This window comes from Ovis aries, chromosome 18 (genome assembly GCF_016772045.2).
Source record: "Ovis aries strain OAR_USU_Benz2616 breed Rambouillet chromosome 18, ARS-UI_Ramb_v3.0, whole genome shotgun sequence".
Taxonomy (NCBI): domain Eukaryota; kingdom Metazoa; phylum Chordata; class Mammalia; order Artiodactyla; family Bovidae; genus Ovis; species Ovis aries.
Genome location: NC_056071.1, coordinates 49,036,176 through 49,061,802, shown reverse-complemented (window position 1 = coordinate 49,061,802; position 25,627 = coordinate 49,036,176). Strand labels below are relative to the sequence as shown.

Sequence of the window (25,627 nt, the reverse complement as noted above, 5' to 3'; positions counted from 1 at the left end):
ATTTTCCTGGGTGCTTCTAAGTAAGTGTGTGTGTGTGTGTGTGTGTGTGTGTGTGTGTGTGTCTGTGAACTGGGAACAGGGCAAAGTTCAAACATTTTCCTGGGTGCTTCTAAGTAAGTGTGTGTGTGTGTGTGTGTGTGTGTGTGTGTGTGTGTGTCTGTGAACTGGGAACAGGGCAAAGTTCAAATATTTTCCTGGGTGCTTCTAAGTAAGTGTGTGTGTGTGTGTGTGTGTGTCTGTGTGTCTGTGTGTGTCTGTGAACTGGGAACAGGGCAAAGTTCAAATATCTTCCTGGGTGCTTCTAAGTAAGGGTGTATGTGCGTGTGAACTGGCAACAGGGCAAAGTTCAAACATTTTCCTGGGTGCTTCTAAGGGTGTGTGTGTGTGTGTGTGTGTGAACTGGGAACAGGGAAAAGTTCAAATATTTTCCTGGTTGCTTCTAAGTAAGGGTATGTGTGTGTGTGTGCATGCATAAGAAAGGTGATACCAACTTCTCTTTAATATGTAGCGGAAGTAGTGTATAAGTAATGTGTAACTTGGCAGTATTCTCTGTTGCAAGCCCTACGAAAAGACCCTCTCTTCCTTTAGTTTAGCCTTCCTGTTGTGCATTATACATTATATTTAAAAATGCTTCCCTCATTTCATCTTACCTCAAGAAAACACTCGCTGGTAAAGCCATGTACCTTTCCATCTCCAGGTACAGTACTTCTTTCTTTCCCTCCCATACAAGCTGATTAGAGTTTTTACCAGTAAAGAGGAAGAAGCCAGATTTGTTTTAGCTTGGCGGTAGAGGTGGCAAGACCTTGAAGGAAAAGATAAGATATTCTGAACCAAAGAATGGCAAAGTTAACGGTAATTTTTCTTCCAACCAAAGGGGGAAAAAAAAAAAAAGGCCTCAAAAAGAAAAGGAGATGGCAGTTTCTGATTCATCATTACTTGTATAAATCATTGTTGGCATTAACCAGTTTCAAAATTGGTATAATTTTAAATGTCCCCAAAATCTTAGTTTATCCCCAAATCCAGTGTTTATGCCAAGTCATTTTAAAAATTATGTTAAGCTTCTTTCTTCCCCCGATCCTTTTTCTAAGGACCTTTGGTCATAAATATTGGACTGTGTTTTCCCAGAATAATCGAGAATTTGAAAAAATGTTTTGTTTTACTAATTTCACACAGTAGGTGGAAATATGAATGTTTTACAGTTAAAATGATAAATATTAAAAGGAAACCAGGGTTTCTGGTTATATTATCATTTTTTTCTAAGAGTGAGAACGGCACTCTGTTAAAGTTGTTTTCAACAGTGGTTTCCTTACCTCATGAATTTTCTTATTTCTGTGGTTTGAAAATGTATGATATATTGTCACTTTAGTTCATTTTTTGTTTGTATGTTTTAAAAAATTTATTTAAATTGGAATTCTCTCCAGATTTTCTGGGTAATGAATTGGTATTGTGAGAAGCTTTTGATTCTTTTCCCTAATATAAAGTTCTCTTTTAACTCAAGAGCAGGAAATGATGTGTAGAAACAACAGGGAAATACAAGTTTCTGAAATGAAGAAATAACATTTTTTTAAAAACTTAGTTAAAATAAGAATAAAGTTCTCTATCATAGTGGTGCCTGTATGTATTTGAAATGTGAAAAAAGATCTGCTTATCTGAGAAACATATTTTTAATGTTGCACCTGACTATAAAGGCCTAAGGTACAAATTGTATTGGCAATTAGATTTTACCAAAAACATGATTTAATTGGGCACTAAAGAGAGTTGCAGACCCAGCATATTTCTGTCATAAATAAACAGATTTCTTATTTATCTATTTTGGATCTCCCACCAAGTCAGATTTATTTTCCATTTAATATATTTCTGAGCTACAAAAAGACATTTTTCCCTTTATTTTTAAATACAAATGTTTTATATGTGATTCTTTAATCTTGTGTAAAACATACTTTACTTTCCCTTCTTCCTGAATCTTTGACATATTTTTTAACCTTTATGGATCATGATGATGGCTTACTAGATAATTAAGGTCTACCTCATGAAAGCTGGAACTAGAACTAAGAACCCAATAAATTACTGGATGGAACTGGTCATTTCTTTTGCTAAAGAAAAGTGGTTTTTTAAAGCTTATTTTTTAAAACACAAGCAGTGATTTTTAAAGACAGGCAAAAAAATTTTTGAGAGAAGTCAAAAGAGGTTATTTCAAAGATAAATATTACTAGATAAGCAAGGCAATTCTTAGGCAATATGGCAGGTAAGAAGTAAATTTCACCTAACTATTCATCTTTTTTGTCTTGCTTATTTGCTTACCTTTTGGCATTAATTCCCTGTATTTGTCTGGTGCTTCCATTGAGTTACCCAAAAGTCCCAAAGTGCAGCATCCTAGCTAGGAATATCTAACCCAGAGACTAATGGTACAATACTGGGATCTATTTTCCTGTCCTCATCAAAACCTCTATTTAGTCATATTAGATATATCTTGTTAAATTCTTAAGGGGTAAACAATCATATAATGCCAATTCAAACTAAAGTGTCAGTGACTAGCAGTTTATCCACTTCAGAAATATGAAGTCAACTTAATTTCTAAAACATAGAATTTCTGGCAAATTTTTATTAATATTTATAAAGGGAGCAAAGACACTGTAGTAGTTTTCAATTTGTTTAAAGGATTCAGTGTTAGGTATGGTGCTGTTTTTTTCCTGTTTTAATTTTTAAGTTGCTTTTAAACAATTACTCAAACCTATTTTATAACCTTGGAAGAAACATTTAGAAAGTTTTATATTTATATATCCAGTTAGTATTTCAGGATCACTTCCACTTGATCTTGAAAGTTTATTTTAACATGAAGTCAGTCACCACAGAATTATTGTAAATGTTGTATTACTGTTCTTATTGATTTATAAGTACTGGTATGTCTACCAAGTTATATTGATGGAAGTAATATGCTGTCAACGTCTGTGGACTTAACTTCTTCAAAATGCGTATATTACTCTCAGTTCTACAAAACCTGATAGTAAACTACAGAAAAAAAGCATTTGCTTTTAAGCTTTATTTACAGATTCCATTTTCTAATATTTCTTCTTCTATAGAGTCTGCACCTGAATTTCAATCTGGTGGCCACCAGTCGGCAGTAAGATGATACGCTCACGTGGGTGAGACCAGACCACAGGGTTTGGCTTTTTTACAAAGGAGTATAGATTTTGAAGTAAGAATTAATTTTTGCTTATTTTATGAAAGATGCATTTTTATTAAAATTATATATGTTTTATCTACATAAAAGCAGATTTTTTTTTTAGAACAATGACTTCTTAACATAAATTCCTGAGGAGGCATGATTAGTTGATTTCCTTCTAATGTTTTCACCAGTTCTCTTTTAAGTAAGGTCTCTTTGGGATGAGTTACTTCAAAATACCCTCCCCCCGCCACGCTCCTATTTTATATCCTAGTCCTTCTAGTCCTTTGACTGACTGAGTTCTTGGGTAGTTTGGTGTTAAAGCTCCTACAGATTCATTTCTCAGCCATAATGACACTAATTTCTGTAATGAAAGCAAATCTTTTTTTTTGTGATTGTTTACCACCAAACTTATTTCTCCAGACAGTGGCCCTTCTCTGCTTGCAGTCTAGTTTGTTCCCTGGAAATTCATTGAATGCCTTGTTATAGCCAGTGTCCATAATTCTCTTGCTCTCTGTCCCCACAGTATAGTTTACCATCTAGTGGAAGTAATTGATGAACAGGTCAATTATTACAATATGACCTTGCTTTAACTTCCCAAAACAACAATTTGCCTTCAAGTCCAAAGATTCCTTTTGTTAGTCCTCTCTGGAACCCACCCATATATACTCCAATAATAGTTTCTTCATTGCTCTTAGTTTCTTTGTTATATCCAGACACAGTCCTTTATTGAAGGGCAACACAGCATATTCCATAAAATGTTAAAATATAACACACTTGGGTTTCAGTCTTGGTTCTGAAATTTACTGCATTGCCTGTGAAATCATTCAGCTCTAGCCCAAATCTTTAATGCTTTTGTGTATAAAATAGAAATTATAATATTTAATTTGAGGTTGGTTGAGAGATTTTATTAACTTCACCTGTGTAATTACCCAAGCAAGTAGTTAGTACCAAAACTACTATAAGCAAGTACTCCAAACATATCATTTCTGTTCTTTGCCATTAGTCTACTTCAAATTATGCGATGAATAGCTAATTTCAATGAAAGGATATTACAAATAATCTAGAGTCTCAGAATAACCTGTTTTTTTTTAATCAAGAAAATTTGCTCATAAAAGTGAGGTAAAAATCTTCAGGAAGTTGCCTAAAATATTCTACTAATTTTATATTAAATATTCTGTATTTCATAATTCTTTCATATTAAATATTCTGTAATTTTGGTCACATATTAGCAAAGTCTTGAATACTCAAGTTTCTTTCTTCAGATACTATGAAGCTTCAAAATGTATTTTGTAAGATTTGTAGTAGTTCTTTAAATACCTTCCCATTTCAGAGAGGTACATAAACCCATTTTCTTTTTATTGCATTATATTGCTATTCAGTGGTATTATCCCAGCTTCTCTAAAGTGAACTTGTATATTGACAGCGTATATTTAACTATTATCCATCTGTTCTATCTTCTGTTTCTGAATGGATATGACAAATATGTAAGCAAAATATTGCTTATTTTGTGTTAAATTGCCATGTTTTAACCTTTTGGTAGTATTATAAAATTACAGCCTATTTGAAAACATAACAAACAAAAAACACCATTGAACAATTAACATCATAACTTCCTGATTGTTGGGACATATCAGATATTTTATATTCATTTTATTAGCAACAGAATTAAGGAACTAACAAAAACTTAGATGGTAAATGATTGTGAAACAGTATATGGGATTGCATACTTTCTATGTGGTTTTCAAAACATGATTGATTATACTTAGCTTTTGTAATTTTACAAATATGATAATTTGCTACACTTCTGGTAGAAATTTTTCCAGACTCTCTTGATTTTCAGTAGTACTGATTAGTGTAGCAAAAGCGTAAAATCCTTGACATTGAATTCATTCATACACTTATTCACTCACTTATTTACATATTATACTTCAAGATTAGGCTCTTCCTGCCCTTGCCATCATATGCTAAGATATGTTATTGCTCTCCAGTTTTGATTTATACTAAAAGGGACAATATATCTTGAAAGAGAAAAAAAAGAGAGAGAGAAAGAGAGAGAGGGGAAGCAAAAAATACCGCTGTAAAGCTAATAATATTTAGAACTACAAAAATGATTCCCTCTATGTTGTCCAGGAATGCTCTTTTTCACTTCAGATATTAATTCTCTGTTTCCAAAAGCATCTTCATACAATCCCATTGAGATGTTTAAATATGGATTTTAAATAAGATGGGGATAAATGGAAGATTTATAAGAAAGACAAGGAGAATTATGTCAAATATGCAAATATCCCTAGGCACATACAATAGATCTTTATAACATGTTAAACTTTTTATTTTTCACTTTGTGAATGGAGGAGAGTTTGAAATGTACTTTTAAATCTTAACTTCATCTTAAATGTGAAAATGCTCATAATGAAAAAAAAAGTATTAAATTTGAATGATGGACATTTATTTGAGGCAGTGAACTTGAAGAAGACAGTTTCTTTTTCTCATGACCTCATCTTGGAAACCTTGATGGGATTCAGTAGTACTCCACTTATTCATTCATTTAGAAAATTACCAGTGAGCTAGGAGATGGATTCCCGACCTCCTGAACTCATTTCTGCCTATTGTATCCTGTCTTTATACTATGCCAGTAGCCTCTCTTTCCTGCTTTTGTTATTTAATCACTTCTGATCTATTCTTGGCAAGAGAATACCATTTTATAGGTAAAATGTATGCCTGTTTTCTAACACCAAGCAACATGGGATTATTTTGCTTGGAATTAGAGAATTTCTGAGTACTTCTATGAATAGTTAGGAAAGAGGCTTCTAGGAAATATTACAGAATATCCCAACTGGAAATTACAATAAATCTTAAAATGTTAAACAGAAATAATGTGTATAGACTGGCTATACCTAGATTACCTTCCGTAAATGTGAAAATACTCTTCTTTATAAAAATATGCAAGTTTATTTTATGCTCATGTAGCAGATGTCTTGTGGCTCAGCTGGTAAAAAATCCACCTGCAATGAAGGAGACCTGGGTTCAATCCCTGGGTTGGGAAGACCTCCTGTAGAAGGGAACAGCTAGCTACCCACTCCAGTATTCTGGCCTGGAGAATTCCATGGACTGTATATCCCATGGGGTCACAAGGAGTCAGACAGGACTTAGTGACTTTCACTTCACAGCAGATGTGTAGTTCAAGGGGCAAATATATCTTGAAAGCTAATTTTACTTTCCTTTGAACATTTTTCTGTTTTATGAAATGTATAAAGGCATAGTTACTTTCTTTATGGGGTTTTACTTTGACTTTTAGGTCTAAAGTATCTCCCACTGGGGTTCATTTGCTATTTTGTGCTTTTGTGCAATGGATCTGTGCCATGGCTAGACTAAGAAGCAAATGCTGGAACTGAAAGGCAACAGTAATGAGGAGCCCAAGAGAATAAACCCTGGATTGAAACAAAGTTGTTAAATTTTGGAAAAGAAAGTGACTGAGCACCATCTACAATGTTCCCAGTCATGTCTGTAGTTTCAGCCATGATCCAGACAGCAAAATCAGTGTTTCACAGTCTACGTGGACCACATTTACACAAAGTGATAAATATTTTTTAAATGCAGTCAATGCAGAGACTTCCTTAATTTTTGTCTTCAAATGTAGTAATTTATTCCTGTATCACATAAGTGTTGTAGGAAGATAATGTGCATATGCATAAGATAATGTGGCAGGCTTTCTTAAAACCATTTATTTGGTGAGCTCTAACAGAATCTCTGTTATTGTCATGTTAAAAAGAGCCATATACATAAAATTTACATGGAACAGACTGTCCAAGGTATAACGTATTTATTGTTAAATGTATTTTTGTTTTACTTTTTTCTAATCTAGTTACTATAATGGGTGAAACAGAACATCTGCTTTAAGAAACTGTAGTCCATGAAAATAAGAAATCGTTATATATTTAGCAGTCACGATGCAAAAGCAATTGACGCTTTGTTCCACTTGCTGTTTCTGGTAGTGTTTTTGTTTCAGGCTTTTAACAGCATGAACTGATGATGAAACATTCTTGGAACACAGTCTATTGGAGGTTACCTTCAAGTAAATAAATACTTTTCTATCTAATCTTACATTTTGTTGTACTATATCGATAATTTACTAAAAATAAAAATCAGGTATTTAAAACTTGCATTAATATATTGCCCATATGTTTTTATAGATATGTTACTGTAATGCATCATTGACTCAATGGACATGAGTCTGAGTGAACTCCAGAAGTGGGTGATGGACAGGGAGGCCTGGCATGCTGTGATTCATGGGGTCGCAAAGAGTCGGACACAGCTGAGCGACTGAACTGACTGACTGACTGTAAGAAAATGTTTTGTGATATTTCTACCTAAGAATGGAGAAATGCCTTAATATATTTTAATTTATGCTTACATAAGCAGAAATAGGTGCCTTTCAGTATTAGCATAAGTATTCGTGCTCTCCACTAATGTTACTTTCCAAATTATTCTTTTTATTAATATTTAGGTATGTTTTGATTTTCCAAGGAGGGGATTTATAGATTAGCTATTTCAACTGCTAATTTTGTTTTGCAAAACTGAAACATCGAGATCTTAAGCTAACTGTTTTCAAGCTTCAGAGAGTGTGATCTAGTGATCTTACTGCTTCCTTCTCCCACTTTCAATCATATTAGTAAGTCTCCCCCACATTTTGGACAAAAGGAGTTGGTTTAAAAATACTTCTGGAATTTGAGTAGGAAAAATTAAATTGTGATTCTAAGGAATCAGCTAAATATGTCACAATTTGAAGTACTGTGAAGAAAAGCATTAATTTAAATAAGACTAGAGATTTATGGGTGTAAAGTAATTAAACAAGACCATTAACCTAAGTGACTAATGCTTTGATAACCTAAACAAGCAAAACAAAACCTAAAACAAAGCTAACGTCCTCCAGTCTAAGAAAGTGATACTGAAGAACAATCAATCACAGTCAACTATGCTTTCCCAAATAGGGCAACTGCTTAAACTATAGCCATTCAGATTACTTCCTTGGTTTGCTTCCACATCTCTGTAAATAAATCTCTCTTACTTGCTGTGGGTGGAGTACTCCTAACCACCTCTGGTTTGGTGCCACCCAATTTGAATTGATGCATGCTGAAGTAAACTCTTGGAAAGTTTAACGTACCTCAGCTTGTCTTATAACGTGAGCACCTTGATATTTAAAAAATGAATTTTGCACTATGAACTATAATAATTGTAAAGTTGTCCTCTTTCTCGAAGAAAAATTGAAGTAGATTTTTGGGTTAACACATAGACCAGTAGTTAATCATTAGGATCCAGGAAACAGATCTACTTTAGATTGCCTCAATAACCTCTTGAGTTTACTCAGATCATAAAAAATAAATAAATGCCAGATGTACAATGAAACACTGCTCTCCATCAATAACAAATTCACATTCTAGAATGAAGGAAAGGTATTTACATAAGTAAATGATACAAGATAGATAGATAGATTCCAAAGAAAGAATTAATCAGCCCTACTTGGTAGGCCAGGGAAGATTTGCAAATATAGACACTGGAATTGGGTCTGAAAAGATGAGTAAGAATGATCCAGGCAACAAGGTAGAGAAAGCTACTCCAGGCAAGAAGAATAATGAGCCAAATAAAAAGCACACCCCTCATGCGGGCATGCTCGGTCATGTCAAACTCTTTGTGACCTTATGGACTGTAGCCTGCCAGGATCCTTTGTCCATGGGATTTTTCAGGGAAGAATACTGAGGTGGGTTGCCATCTCCTTCTCCAAGGTATCTTCCCAACACAGAGATCAAACCTGAATCTTCTGTGTCTCCTGCATTGCAGGCTGATTCTTTACTGCTCAACCACCAGCGAAACCTCAGCAAATCTTCAGGATGAATTAAAGTTGGCCAGGTCCTGGACAGAGAGTAAACATGCTCTGCTTAAAGCATTTTACTTCCTCTGGTAGTAAGCAGGGAGCTTACTACCAGAGGAATGACAGATGGCATTATGCAGAAAAATAATCATTTTAGATTCTTTATAAAGATTGGTCTTGTAGCAGAATGAAAGACAGAGGGTGAAGTCATCTATAATAGACAAAAAGAAAATAATGGAGAAAAAGGAAAAAAGCTCGGATGGAAAAATTATAGTAGTTGAGGTGAGACGAGAGTATGGTTCTGAATGGAGGAAAACGGATTAGATTCAAAAGTTAAGAAAAAAATGCTCATACGGTCTAATGACCAATTTGATCACTTTCAGGATAGACTAGGTTGACTCTTAGGTTTCTCAGTGAGAATGTACTGTCACCATACAGGAGTATCTCTTAGTATCCCAAGGAAAGGATATACAGAAGAACTTGGGAGTTATTAAACAATAGGGCAGCTACCCTATCCATTGTTTTCACCTACTAGTTAGCACTCATTTCTCCTGTGCTCTTCACCTGGGCTCTAATGAACGTTTCTCTTCAGACCTGTGGTTGTTTTTTTTTTTTTTTTTCTGCTTGATAATTAGAGAACGTTGCCCACATATGATCATCTCACTCGCTGCTAATACCACATTCTGTCTGTCTCAATGTCAGCCTCCAGAAGAGAGATCAGACTGTCCCAGCTACACTCAGAGGATGCAGTAATATGCCCTGCTACTTATTCAGCAAACAGCCATGGGAGCCAGACTCTAAGAAGAGCTGCTCTGAGACGTGGTCTAGATACAGGAAAGAACATATTGAAATCTCTAGCCTACCAATATGTGGTTGTAAAATGAAAGGCAGTTGGGGTGAGAATAATTAATTCAGTTTTTACGCAGTTTTATAAGAATAAGATGATTGAAAGAAAGATTCTCAGGAACTATTTGGATATGTAAGTTGAGTTCAGAGGAGCAATCTAGGATGGAAATACAGTTTGAAAAGCATTAACTTATAGGTGACAGTTAAAATCATGGGATTAATTGAGAATGCATGAGTGAGCACATCTGACTAAAGATGGACTTGAGTAGTATAGGAAAAGCCAAGGAATTGATGAATGTTGAACATATCTTAATAGTGAGTTGGAGAGAACAATATCAGGAAAAGCAAGGACACAGAATTTCAGGAAGTAGATTGCAGAACAATAGAAAATGTAACGGAGAGATCAATAACAGAGTAAAATGAGAGGAGAAGATTTATGGTGCATCACTGGTGATGTTAGCAAGAGTATTTTCAGTGGAGTGATGAGAGCAGAGTCCTGTGCCTTCTTTCAGTGGGTCAAGGGGAAAACGGCAAATGAGAAACTGAAATGGGAGTATGGGTCATTCATTCACATGAGAAGACTGAAGTGAAGATGGATAGGGTTGAATGATATATAAAGTCAGATCGCATTAAGGAATAAAAAATAAAAATACAAGGGAAAGAATTAATAATGCTAGAGCAAGACACCCAAGGAGTTACAAGAAGATCCTATCCATGAGGGATTAGCCTCATGGTTTCTAGAATCATGACAGATGCTGGCACATACTATCTTGTCTAAGCTCTTCTGTAACTACTTGAATTATTGCATGACTTTTCTTATTGATATTTTTAATTAAATTGAGGATGTTAGCAGATAGTAAAACTATCCAAATATCTGTCTTTGAGATGCAAAGGTTCTGTGATAGATGTATTATTACAAAAAACTATACATGAAACACCTGTAAACAAACTAATAGTCAACCTATATTTTACAAAAGCTCAATAATAAATGATCAAGGTCAACATGAAATTTTACATAAACAATAAAAAGACAAAATGAGTTCAGTGACACAGCTGTTCTGTCACCAATTATCACAAGTTTTACTACAGTTCAGATAGGTAAATTTTTTTCTTCTAAAAGCACACAAAAACATGTTGATTTTCCAAAAATAATACTTTATGAAGAAACTGAAAATTACAGGATAATAAACTCAAAATATTTTCAAAATAAATGCTTCTAAAAGCAAAGTTGCTTAGGCTTACTAAATAGATAACAGCTCAATTTGCACTTTTCAAAGATTTGGGTAATTTGTGCATATCAGAATGCTTAGCCTTGACAAAGTCAGTATTTAGAAGACTTTCATTTTAGAGTAGCATTTCTCATAGTGTGTGGTCCCTGGACCAGCATCTTGCTAGAAATGCAGATTCTCAGATCTGTCCCAGACCTACTGAAACAAACTATGGGCTGGGGACCAGGAATCTTTTAACAGGCCTTCTGGGTGATTCTGTACTCCATGTCTTTTGAGAACCACTGTTTTTAAGGTGGTTATTTATCTATAATAACTATTAAGAAATCAACTGATGCAAAACAAATATTAATTTTATATTAATTTTAAATATTAAAGCATTTTATTAATTCTCTTTATTTTTTTAATTCTTTTAAATTCTGTTTAAATGATAAAACATTTTCTTAAATACTGAAGCCCATAGATTATTTCACTACATATTTGAATTAAAAAACATAAGCACTTTAATAAACATGCAGTTTATTTAACTTTACTGTCTTTGAATTTTCTCTTTTCTCCTTTCTAATTGTAGTTGTGTAGTTGATGCTTATGAAAAATGCTTAAAGGGTGCAAAATATTCTAATACTCTGCATATTCACAAATATATATTTGTGTCAAAAATAAAGTGTAGTCTTAAATAATTATATTAATTTAAATTTTTTCTTTCTTCTGAGAACTAATTACAGGACTAATGTCAGAGTTGGACCAAGGCTGAACACCAAAGAATTGATGCTTTCCAACTGTGGTGCTGGAGAAGACTCTTGAGAGTCCCTTGGACAGCAAAGAGATCAAACCAGTCAATCCTAAAGGAAATCAACCCTGAATTTTCACTGGAAGGACTGATGCTGAAACTGAAGCTCCAGTACTTTGGCCACCTGATGTGAAGAACTGATGCATTGGAAAGAACCTGATGAAAGACTGAGGGCAGGAGGAGAAGAGGGCAACAGAGGGTGAGATGGTTGTATGTCTTCACTGACTCAATGAACATGAGTCTAAGCAAGCTCCAGGAGATAGTGAAGGACAGGGAAGCCTGGCATGCTGTAGTCTATGGGGTTGCTAAGAGTTGGGCACGATTGAGCAGCTGAACAGCAGCAGAATCTATGGAATCAATTATGTATGGCAATGTTAAATTTTATGGAAGATGACAAATCATGGCATTTTCAGGTCAAAATTCATGTATTAGATAGTGGTTTTCATTTACCAAATGTAGATCTGCAATAACTTATACTATATGAATATAAAAGCAAAAATAGATATTCTAGAGAAGGAGATATGACTGTAGAAGGTCAGAGAGATGCAACACTGATAGCTTTGAAGATGGAAGGGGACCATGAGCCAAGGAATGCAGTCTCTAGAATGTGAGGAGGAACTACTAGTAGCCTTATAGGAGGAAGAAATCACAGAGGTCCCTCTCAGTCATGTGAGGACTTAGTAAGAAGGCATTTATCTGCAATCAGGAAGAGCCCTCACCAGAACCTGACCATGCTGACAACCTGATCTCAGATTTCTAACCTCTTATATAAAAAAAAAAGTTCTAGATTTCTCTACTTGCGTCCTAGAGCCAGAGAATTAAGAGTAGTAGTAGAAACTTCAGAATTTGGGAAATGTTTCACAGAGTGCCTAGCAGTAAGGGAAATCTTGATGCCTAAAAATATTTTATAGGTTTGGGATTACTACTAGCTAGAGTGTGCTGATAAATGTTTACCAACCAAGGGGGATTTGGGGAAGGGAGGAGAAAAGGTCTGATACGTAATCTTTGTCTTTGGTTTAAATGATTCAGACTTGGGTGGTTTCAAGCTACTGTATGAGACCAGTGACCACAGATTTTGGAAGAGATACACACAATGTGCTTTAACTGTTGTAGGAGGGTGGGGGGGGCCTGTCCAGGACCCCAAGAGCAGGCTCTTATCTAACACTAGGAAAAGAATTGTCCAAGGAGACACGTGCTGACAAAGCAAGAGACTTTCCTGGAAGAGACTTTATCAGGTGGAGAGCAGCAGGGTAAGGGAACCCAGGAGAACTGCTCTGCCACGTGGCTCGCAGTCTCGGGTTTTATGGTGATGGGATTAGTTTCCGGGTTGTCTTTGGCCAATCATTCTGATGCAGAGTCCTTCCTGATGGTGCATGCATTGCTCAGCCAAGATGGACGCTAGCAAGAGGGATTCTGGGGAGTGTATGGACATGCAGTGTCTCCTTTTGCTCTTTCCAGAACTCCTCCAGTTGGTGGTGGCTTATTAGTTCCATATTCCTTACCAGGATCTCCTGTTGTAAAACAACTTATGGGAATGGTTACTAGAGAGCCTGGCCAGGGTGGGCGGTTTCAGAGTGCTTCCCCTAACATAACTAGCCAATAAACTGGCCCCAACATACAAATAGCTATAGGGCTCTGAAAGTTTCCTCACATGGTTCCATTATTAAACATCCCATTGCTCTAACTGCTGCTTTAGTCACTCAATCATGTCCAGCTCTTTGCGACCCCATGGACTGTAGCCCACCAGGCTCCTCTGTCCATGGGATTCTCCAGGCAAGAATACTGGAGTGGGTAGCCATTCCCTTCTCCAGGGGATCTTCCTTACCAAGGGACTGAACCTGGGTCTCCCACATTGCAGGCGGATTCTTTACCACATGAGCCACCAGGGAAGTCTAAATTCTCTGCCAGATGCTCTCAGGAAATCTGGTGGTGGTGTTTGTGGGGGTGGAGGTATGATTTTCTCCAATTGGGATCATGTCTTTGATGTAGTATTAAAAGATAATTTTTAAAAAATCTTCTTTACATTTAGTAGGCTGTTGAAGAACTACTTTATAAAAAGTACCTGCAATTCTCTTATTTTATTCATTATTAAGTTTTTTAATGTGGTGAGCTATTTTTCTTCTGACTCTCATACAATTTGTGTTTGTTTCATACTGCTACATATTAGAGAATTCTACAGTATACAGGGCCTGATAAAACTTCGAACGTTGAACATTTTAATTCATATATGAAATAATTTGCATATATTAATTTTATATATGTAAATGAAGCTGTTTATTAATTTCAGAAAAGAATCCTTTTACCCAAGTGTTTTGAGTAAGTAATTTTTAGGATTTTTAATTGAATTATGTATGTAATCATTATTAAGGATACCTGAAGTAAGTTACTTTGTAATTTTTTAAACTACTCTGCAAGTCTGAAAGTGTTGAATAAATATTTAAGTATTGAGTCAGACTAATTTGGATAGAAAACCTGAAAATGTTACTAAGTTATCAAAATAGATTAAAAAAAGACTTTTCAAGTACAAGCATCATTTTTAAACTTATAAGAAGATAAATGAAAATTATATTTTCCTAGAAATGCTAAAAAGATATAAAATATTCATGGACTTCCCTGGTGGCTCAGACAGCAAAGCATCTGTCTACGATGCAGGAGACCCAGGTTCGATCCCTGGGTTGGGAAGATCCCTTGGAGAAGGAAATGGCAATCCACTCCAGTACTATTGCCTGGAAAATCCCATGGACAGAGGAGCCTGGTAGGCTACAATCCATGGGGTCTCGAAGAGTCACACACGACTGAGCGACTTCACGTTCACGTTCACATTCACATTATTCATAAGATAAATTTTAAATATCATAGTCACTGAGATATTTTCAGTGTCCTATAAGGATTTTATGTTCTTAGAAGTTTATGTAGAAATAATGAATACTTTAGGAACAGTTACATATCAATGATAAGGTTTCTCTACTTTGAAAGAGTTAAGAAAGAAAATATAATGGTAAAATAAAATATAGATGTTATTAATATTACTTATCAAAAGAAGAATTCTAGTCTATATTCGTTAATCTGTTAAATGGGGGAGCTATTGCATTACACAAAATACTGGCCAGTTCTGTTCATCTAAGCATTTTCCTTTGATTAAAACTATTTGTAATAAATGATGACCCAAGGCTTTGTAAATGATATCTTAACTGGGGTCACGGTCTAATGAAATTGTATCTTGAAAGGAGTTTCAATTACTAGACTTATAAAATATGAGTCTACTTATTACATTTAAAGTGAGGCATCAGTTCATTCTATAAAAACAATACGTATTGGTTAATATCCAGTTTTTGGACCAACACTTATTAGGCTTTACATGAGAGAGGTTGTTTATCTGAAGAGCATGAAAAATACCATTCCTCAAAAGTAAATGCCCTGCTGTTGTTTGTTTTGCTTCCCTTAAAATCCAGATAGATCTGGCAAGTCTCTTAATCCCATTAAGGGTGAGAAAGAAGAAGAGGAATGCATTACAAACTTCAGTTCTGTTCAGTTGCTCAGTCGAGTCTGACTCTTTGCGACCCCATGAATCGCAGCACGCCAAGCCTCCCTGTCCATCACCAACTCCCAGAGTTCACTCAGACTCGAGTTCATCAAGTCAGTGATGCCATCCAGCCATCTCATCCTCGGTCGTCCCCTTCTTCTCCTGCCCCCCATCCCTCCCAGCATCAAAGTCTTTTCCAGTGAGTCAACTCTTTGCATGAGGTGGCCAAAGTACTGGAGTTTCAGCTTTAGGAGTATTCTAAGACTTAGCCTCTCAGGCCATTCATACAAAATTTCAAAATAGACTAGTATGTTATAAATGAAATCCCCTTAATATATAAAGTCCTTCTAAATTGGAAAAGACTGATGCTGGGAGGGATTGGGGGCAGGAGAAGAAGGGGACGACCTAGGATGACATGGCTGGATGGCATCACTGACTCGATGAACAGGAGTCTGAGTGATCTCCAGGAGTTGGTGATGGACAGGGAGGCTTGGCGTGCTGTGATTCATGGGGTTGCAAAGAGATGGACACGACTGAGCGACTGAACTGAATTTAAAAAGTTAGAAATGATTAAGCTAAGTGAGGAAGGTTTGTGGAAAGCCAAGACAGGCTGAAAGCTGGGTCTCTTGCACCTAACAGTTAGCCAAGCTGTGAATGCAATGGATAAGTTCTTAAAGAAAATTAAAAATGCTAATTCAGTGAACCCATGGATGACAAGAAAGTGAAACAGCCTTATTGCTAATATGGAGAAAGGTTTAGTGGTCCACACAGAAGATCAAGCCATCCACAATATTCCAGTAAGGCAAAGCCTAATCTAGAGCAAGGCACTGAAGAAGTAAAGTGTTAGTCGCTCAGTCGTGCCCAACTCTTTGCAACTCTATGGGCTGTAGCCCGCCAGACTTCTCTGTCCATGGGATTCTCCAGGTAAGAATACTGGAGTGGGTTGCCATTTTCTTCTCCAGGGGATCTTCCCGACCCAGGGATCAAATCCAGGTCTCCTGCTCAATTGCAGGTGGATTCCTTACCACCTGAGCCCCTGATTCTCTTCAATTTTATCAAGACTGGGAAAGATGAGGAATCTTCAGAGGAAAAGCTTGAAGCTAGCAGAGCTTGGTTCAAGAGGTTAAGGAAAGATGCTATTTACATAACATAAAAGGGTCAAGTGAAGGAACAAGTGCTGATGTAGAAGCTACATCAAGTTGTCCAGGAGATCTAGCTAAGGAAATAAATGAAAGCTGCACAAAATGACCAGTTTTCACCTTAGACAAGAGAGCCTTGTATTGTAAGAAGATGCTATCTAAGAATTTGATAGCTAGAGAAGAGAAAGAAATGCCTGACTTCAAAGCTTCAAGGACTGGCTGACTCTTATTAGGGTCTAATGTAGCTGGTGACTTTAAAGAAACTAATAGTCCTTTGCTGCTGCTGCTAAGTCGCTTCAGTCGTGTCCAACTCTGTGCGACCTCAGAGACGGCAGCCCACCATGCTCCCCCGTTCATGGGATTCTCCAGGCAAGAACACTGGAGTGGGCTGCCATTTCCTTCTCCAGTCTTTTACCATTCTGAAAATCCTAGTATCCTTAAGAAATATGCTAAATCTACTCTGCCTTTGCCCTCTCAGTGGAATGACATAGCCTGGATGACAGTACATCTCCTTAGAAGGTGGTTTACTGATTATTTTAAGCTCATTGTTGAGACCTACTGCTCAGGAAATATTTCTTTCAAACTCGTCAGCAATTAATGCTCATCGACAATGCACCTGATCACTCAAGAAATCAGATGGAGCGGTACAACTAGATTATTGTTGTTTTCAAGCCTGCACACACAGCATCCATTCTGCAGGTCATGGATCAGGGAGTAATTTCACCTTCAAGTCTTATTCTTTAAGAAATATATTTTATAAGGCTATAACTGCCATAGACAGTAATTCTTTTGATGGATATGACCAAAGGCAATTGAAAACCTTCTAGAAAGGATTCACCAGTCTAGTCATCATTAGGTACATTCATGATTCAGGGGAAGAGGTCAGAATATCAACATTCATAGAGTCTGGAAGAAGTTTATTTCAACGATTATGCATGACTTGGAGAGATTCAAGACTTCAGTTTAGGAAGTAACTGCAGATATGGTAGATACAGCAAGAGGATTAGAATGAGAAATGCAGCCTGAAGATGTGACTGAATTGCTGCAATCTCATGATAAAAATTTACAAGGATGTATTATACAACATGGGTAATGTAGCCAATATTTTGCAATGGAGTATTTTTTTTAATGTAGTGCAACCTTTACAATTGTATAAAAATAAAAACAGTAATTTAAGAAAGTTGGATGGATGAGAAGTCACTCCTTATGAGTGAGTGAAGAATGTGGTTTCCTGAGATGAAAAATGCCCCTGGTGAAGATGCTGTAAAGATTGTTGAAATGGTAACAAAAGATTTAGAATATTACATAAACTTAGTTGCTAAAGTATTGGCAGATTTTGAGAGAATTGATTCTAATTGTGAAAGAATTTCTACTGTGGGTAAAATGCAATGCCCAGAGAAATTGTTTGTGAAAAATAGTGTCAATCAATGTGGCAAAACTTGCACTGTTGTCTTATTTTAAGAAACAGCCACCCTATCTTTAACAACCACAACTCTGATCATTTGGCATCATCTGCATTGAGGTGCCACCCTCTGACTGCTAAGATTATGAGTAGTTGGAAGCTCAGATGATGGTGAGCATTTTTTAGCAATAAAGTATTTTAAAATTAAATTTTCTACATTTTTAAAAAGACTTAATTGCACACTTAATAGACTGTAACATAGTGTAAACACAACTTTTTTTTTTTTTTTTTAGTTTTTTATTTTTTAAATTTTAAAATCTTTAATTCTTACATGCATTCCCAAACATGAACCCCCCTCCCACCTCCCTCCCCATAACATCTTTCTGGGTCATCCCCATGAACCAGCCCCAAGCATGCTGCATCCTGCGTCAGACACAGACTGGCGATTCAATTCACATGATAGTATACATGTTAGAATGTCATTCTCTCAAATCATCCCACCCTCTCCCTCTCCCTCTGAGTCCAAAAGTCCGTTATACACATCTGTGTCTCTTTCCCTGTCTTGCATACAGGGTCGTCATTGCCATCTTCCTAAATTCCATATATATGTGTTAGTATACTGTATTGGTGTTTTTCTTTCTGGCTTACTTCACTCTGTATAATCGGCTCCAGTTTCATCCATCTCATCAGGACTGATTCAAATGAATTCTTTTTAACGGCTGAGTAATACTCCATTGTGTATATGTACCACAGCTTGCTTATCCATTCATCTGCTGATGGACATCTAGGTTGTTTCCATGTCCTGGCTATTATAAACAGTGCTGCGATGAACATTGGGGTACATGTGTCTCTTTCAATTCTGGTTTCCTCGGTGTGTATGCCCAGAAGTGGGATTGCTGGGTCATAAGGTAGTTCTATTTGCAATTTTTAAGGAATCTCCACACTGTTTTCCATAGTGGCTGTACTAGTTTGCATTCCCACCAACAGTGTAGGAGGGTTCCCTTTTCTCCACACCCTCGCCAGCATTTATTGCTTGCAGATTTTTGGATCGCAGCCATTCTGACTGGTGTGAAGTGGTACCTCATTGTGGTTTTGATTTGCATTTCTCTAATAATGAGTGATGTTGAGCATCTTTTCATGTGTTTGTTAGCCATCCGTATGTCTTCTTTGGAGAAATGTCTATTTAGTTCTTTGGCCCATTTTTTGATTGGGTCGTTTATTTTTCTGGAGTTGAGCTGCAGAAGTTGCTTGTATATTTTGTGAGATTAGTTGTTTGTCAGTTGCTTCATTTGCTATTATTTTCTCCCATTCAGAAGGCTGTCTTTTCACCTTGCTTATATTTTCCTTTGTTGTGCAGAAGCTTTTAATTTTAATTAGATCCCATTTGTTTATTTTTGCTTTTATTTCCAGCATTCTGGGAGGTGGATCATAGAGGATCCTGCTGTGATTTATGTCTGAGAGTGTTTTGCCTATGTTCTCCTCTAGGAGTTTTATAGTTTCTGATCTTACATTTAGATCTTTAATCCATTTTGAGTTTATTTTTGTGTGCGGTGTTAGAAAGTGATCTAGTTTCATTCTTTTACAAGTGGTTGACCAGTTTTCCCAGCACCACTTGTTAAAGAGATTGTCTTTACTCCATTGTATATTCTTGCCTCCTTTGTCAAAGATAAGGTGTCCATATGTGTGTGGATTTATCTCTGGGCTTTCTATTTTGTTCCATTGATCTATATGTCTGTCTTTATGCCAGTACCATACTGTCTTGATGACCGTGGCTTTGTAGTAGAGCCTGAAGTCAGGCAAGTTGATTCCTCCAGTTCCATTCTTCTTTCTCAAGATTGCTTTGGCTATTCGAGGTTTTTTGTATTTCCATACAAATCTTGAAATTATTTGTTCTAGTTCTGTGAAAAATGTGGCTGGTAGCTTGATAGGGATTGCATTGAATTTGTAAATTGCTTTGGGTAGTATACTCATTTTCACTATATTGATTCTTCCAATCCATGAACATGGTATATTTCTCCATCTATTAGTGTCCTCTTTTCTGACCATAATGCATTAAGATTAGATCTCAATTACAGGAGAAAAACTATTAAAAATTCCAACATATGGAGGTTGAACAACACACTTCTGAATAACCAACAAATCACAGAAGAAATCAAAAAGAAATCAAAATATGCATAGAAACTAATGAAAATGAAAACACAACAACCCAAAACCTGTGGGACACTATAAAAGCAGTGCTAAGAGGAAAGTTCATAGCAATACAGGCATACCTCAAGAAACAAGAAAAAAGTCAAATAAATAACCTAACTCTACAACTAAAGCAACTAGAAAAGGAAGAGTTGGAGAACCCCAGAGTGAGTAGAAGGAAAGAAATCTTAAAAATTAGGGCAGAAATAAATGCAAAAGAAACAAAAGAGACCATAGCAAAAATCAACAAAGCCAAAAGCTGGTTCTTTGAAAGGATAAATAAAATTGACAAACCATTAGCCAGACTCATCAAGAAGCAAAGAGAGAAAAATCAAATCAATAAAATTAGAAATGAAAATGGAGAGATCACAACAGACAACACAGAAATACAAAGGATCATAAGAGACTACTATCAGCAGTTGTATGCCAATAAAATGGACAACGTGGAAGAAATAAACACAACTTTTATATGCATTGTAAAACCAAAGACCATTGGGCATGCTTTGTTGTGATAGACGCTTTGTTGTGGTGGTCTGGGACTGAACCTGCAGTGTCTCTGAGATATGCCTGCACACAGAAAAAAAGAGTCCAGCAGCAAATGCCTTCATGGTAAGGTAACAGTTTTTTTCAAGCTGAAATGGTTAATGAGTATCTTCTCAGAATGATGAATGGTGAAAAATCAGAATACTTACTCATTTCAGAATCTCAAGCTTTTAATTTAAAATTACATTTATCCAACTCTATTTGAAAATAAATAAATACTTCATTGTTAACCATGACTTTAAAACTTTATTACCAATTAATGCAAAGAAAGCTACTAGAAATAATTTTAGTAATAAAAATTCTGAATACTCATCATGAAATATATGGGCTGATTTTAGGAGTATAACTAAAGACCTACATGTAGGAGTATAACTAAAAGCTTACATGTAGGGCCACTATCTTTCACAACGTGTGAATGTGTGTGTGTGTGTGTGTGTATAGTGTATGTATATACACAGACTATATAGTAATTAATTTCCATGAAGCATACATTAACTAATCCTTGCAATAATTCCTCTGATCTGATCCATCAAAAAAAGGTTAGACATATTTAGAGACTTGGATTGCTTTACTTTATGTGTGTGTGTGTCTGCATTTCTGTGTGGGAGAGGTGGGAGGAGGGAGAGATAACTGGTGTCAATTTAAAAAGCCCAAGATACGTAATATAGGATAGTGGTATAATCGCAAATTTAGAAATCAGACCTAAAGTTTTGTTTCCTATGTCTGCCACATCTCAACTGTATAACTTTGGCCAAGATGTTTAACTTTTCTGAGTTTCTTAATCTATAAAATTTAGATTATAATAGTCACTGCACACACAGGCACAAAGATGAAGTAACATTTGTGGAACACATAAAGGAGCACCTGGTGCAAAATATGTACACAACAGGAAAATACAGTTAATTTTTTAATTTTTAAGACATTAAACATTAACATTTTAAATGTTAGGCCCAAATGTATATGGCTTTGCTTTTTGTTCTTATTTTCCTTCAAACATACTTCAGAAAAATTACAAATTTATTCTAAACCCATAAATTAATGCATTAGTCAGAAAGGCCTCTGACCCAACCACAAATATTAATTTGGCATATTTTAATAGAACTATCATTTTCATTCTTTAATAAAAACATGAAAGTAAAAACTACTATTAGTGTTTTTTTTTTAAGAGGTCTTTAAAAACATTGCTTTCTGTTTGAGACTAGATTATCTTACATTTTGTCAAATCAGCAAAAAAAATAATATTAAAAATTCAGATATAAATATGTGGCATCCATTTTAGATCAACTAGCCTCAAAAATATGTTTGACAGATGTCTACCTCCAAATCTTGCCCCAGCTTTCTACATTATAGTGAATAGAGCTTTACTTATTGGAGGGCCTCTGACATGCTCATTTTTGTTTATAACCCCACATAAGTTTCCACATTTTTTGTGCAGTAGGAAAGCCACTAGCTATTTCTGATCCTAAATGGGATTCTCCCATGGATAACTTTTTCATAGTTAACAATAGATAGAGATTAAAACTGCAGGTTGTATGATAAAGTTGCTGGAAGTCAAATCCTAGGGCAGGTTATTCAACCCCTCTCTACTTCAGATCCTCTGCAAGAGTAATGCATGCTAAGTCACTTCAGTTGTGTCCAACTCTTTGCGACCCTATATACTATAGCCTGCCAGTCTCCTCTGTTCATGGGATTCTCCAGAATATTAGAGTGGGTTACCATGCCCTCCTTGAGGGGATCTTCCTGACCCAGGGATCGAACCCACACCTGTTATGTCTTCTGTATTGGCGCATGGGTTCTTTACCACTAGTGCCTCCTGGGAAGCCCTGTAGTAGTAACAGTATCTACTTAACAGCCAGTTAAGTAGATGCAGTAATAACAGTATCTACTTAATTGACTGTTACAATTATTGAATGAAGTAACACATACTAAGGGCCTGGAATAGTGCCTTGTACATAGAAAGTGTTCAATTAACAGTAGCTATTATTTCTGTGTGAAAATAGCATAAATCACTTGGATACAGAGATTTCAAGAGCAAGTACTGAAGTTAAAGTTAGCAATTACTGAGGGTATGAGCATATCTATGTTAAATTTTCACATCATTAAAATTATGTAAATTTCTTAACTTTTTTATTTAACTCAAAGTGCTTTCATCTAAAATGAGTTTCTCTCCCTTTCTGTTGTCATAGGTAAGACAGTTGATAAGTGGCTAAGATTGTATCATGGCTCTCTGGAGATAATATAGTTTTTCTCAGAGGCAGAACTGAAATGAGGATGTATCATTTCCAGGATCAGATCATTAGGCATGATCTCTTAAAAGTTGAAAAAAAATCAGAAAAAAATCAGTCACATACATTATTAATTCCTTAACATGCTAAGACTAAAACAAAACTTTAGAGTAAAACAGGAAAAGATAGAGAATGAAACCTTTTCTAAAAGGAAGAAATGAACAAGTTTTTCCCATAAGCATTAAATCTACCTTGAAACACAGATAAAGGGAGTAGGGGGAACCAGGCACCAAAAAAACAGAGATTTGAAGGCAAGTGCAATTAGCCCAAAGCCACAAGAAAAAAGCACTTTTTGTTTGTTTATTTTCAAAGCAATCAAATCAGGTTCTGAAATAGCTTTTCCATTTTCTCCTTCTTAGTGAAAACAAACATCACACAAATCCCCCTGTGAAGGGAATGCTGAGTAAATTTGCATGTACCTACAAAACAAAAGTATTTGAATGGGGCACTTATTTTAAATTACTGTATATCAACTTTTGCTTATTAAAACACTTTATAACACTTTATGTTTAAACAATTCTTTAAACTGTTTTCAGTTTAATAAAACTCATTTAGAGAAAGGAAGAGTATCAGCTTATATACTACTGGTAGATCTTATAGCATGTGAATATGCAAAGATTTATAATTGGATTTGATTTTAACTTTTTTTTCACATTTTTTTTTTTTACTTTACAATATTGTATTGGTTTTGCCATATATCAGCCATGGGAGTAACTGATTATGAAATCATAATCAATTATTCAAAAATATTTCATAGGTTTAACATCAACATGTCATGAATCCAAATACCTTTCAATTATAGACAACTTAAAAATATCAGGTTACATGTGTACAAGTACAGAAGCTATAATATACAAAAAATTAGTTTAAAATTCCCCACCATAAATTTCAAATCCAAACTTGAGACTAAAGATTTATAATGTCATGTTTAATGAAAATACATATGTGTGTACAAATACATGTAATTTTTTTAACATTAGAAAGGTAAACACCAGCATAGTATTTATTTAAAAGTACTATCAATTCTGGTTGATTTTTAAACTAGTTTTTACTGATCTGATGGTTTAAATTGTCCCATTTTTATATTTTACTGTGGTAGTTGTATCTTTTACTAGTTGTTTTTGAGTTACATACTTTTTGTTTTTGGTGACCCTGAAGATTACAATTAAATCTTAATTAAAATAACTTAGATTAATATTGAGTCAATTTCAATGGTATAACAAAAATTGCTCCAATGTAATTCCATCTCTCCTCCCTCTTTGTACAGTTGTTTTCACACAAATTGCATCTTTATGCATTATAAGCCCATCACCACAGTTTTTAAAATGTTACTTTATGCAACTGTATCTTAGATAGTAGAATAAAAGAGAATAAAAGGACAAAAACTACATTTATAGTGCCTCTTATGTTTTCCTATATTTTACCTTTATCACTGCATTTAATTTTTCATGTGTGCATTCAAATTAACATCTAGTATGCTTTCACTACAGCTTGAAGAACTCCCTTCCAGGGTGTGTCTGCTAGCAATAAACTCTTTTTATCTTGGAATGTCTTAATTCATCCCTAATTTTTTAACAATAATTTTGCAGAATATAGAATTTTTAAACTGGCAGTGTCTTTTCTTTCAGCACTTTTAGTATATCATCCCACTTGCTTCTATCCTCTTTGATTTCTGAGAAGTCAGTTGTCAATATTACTGAAAATCCTTTTTATGTGATGAGTCACTTTTTTTCCCTGCTACTTTTCAAGTTCTCTCTTTGTACTTGTCTTTCAAAGCTTTGATTATGATATCCTTACATGTGGATTTCTTTGAATTTATCTTACTTAGAGTTCACTAATCTCCTTAGATGCACGGAATAATGTGTTCCATTAAATTGAGGTCATTTTCAGCCAGTATATCTTCAAATATTCCTTCTGTCTCTCTTTTCCTTTGAGATCTTTCATTAAATGTATGTTGGTATACTTGATGTTGTCCCACAGATCTCTGAAGCTCTGTTCAATTTTCGTCATTCTTTTCTCCCCCAGTTCCTTAAAATGGATAATCTCAATTGACCTATTTTCAAATTCACTGATGCCGCTTGCTCAAGCCTGCTTTTGTTATTCACCAGTGAATTTTTTATTTCAGTTATTGTATTTTCAACTCGGGAGTTTCTGTTTGATTTGTTTTTATGACATATCTTTTATATTGATATCTTCTATTTGGTATATTTTTCTCATACCTTCCTTTTGTTCTTCATACATATTGTCCTTGGGTTCCTGGACCATGTTTAAAATAGCTGATTTAAATTCTGTTTAGTTAAGTTCAACATCTGGGATTACTCAAGGGCATTATCTATTAATTGCTTGTATTCCAGTGTCTGGTTCATAATTTCCTCTTTGTATAGATCATAATTTTTTGCTAAAACATGGAGACTTTAAATAGTAAAATATTACAGCTCTGGAAACCAGATTGCTCTCCTTTCTCTGAGTCATTGTTGCTGTTTGTTTAGTTACTTTCCTGGACATATACTGCAGAGCAGGGGGTTCCCAACCCCTGAGCCACAGACCAGTTCCAGTCCACAGCCTATTAGGAACTAGGCTGCACAGCAGGAGGTGAGCAGCCACCAAAGGAGTGAAGCTCCATCTCCCGCTCTTCATCGCTCACATTACTGCCT

General features: G+C 35.5%; 1 long non-coding RNA gene across 1 annotated transcript; it reads left to right on the top strand.

Moving 5' to 3' along the window:
* Window positions 1-44: 44 nt before the first annotated feature.
* Window positions 45-24,363, top strand: LOC132658093 (uncharacterized). The gene is made up of 4 exons (XR_009597117.1): window positions 45-208; window positions 3,081-3,196; window positions 7,357-7,505; window positions 11,818-24,363. It is a non-coding gene; the product is annotated as an uncharacterized LOC132658093 (long non-coding RNA).
* Window positions 24,364-25,627: the final 1,264 nt, after the last annotated feature.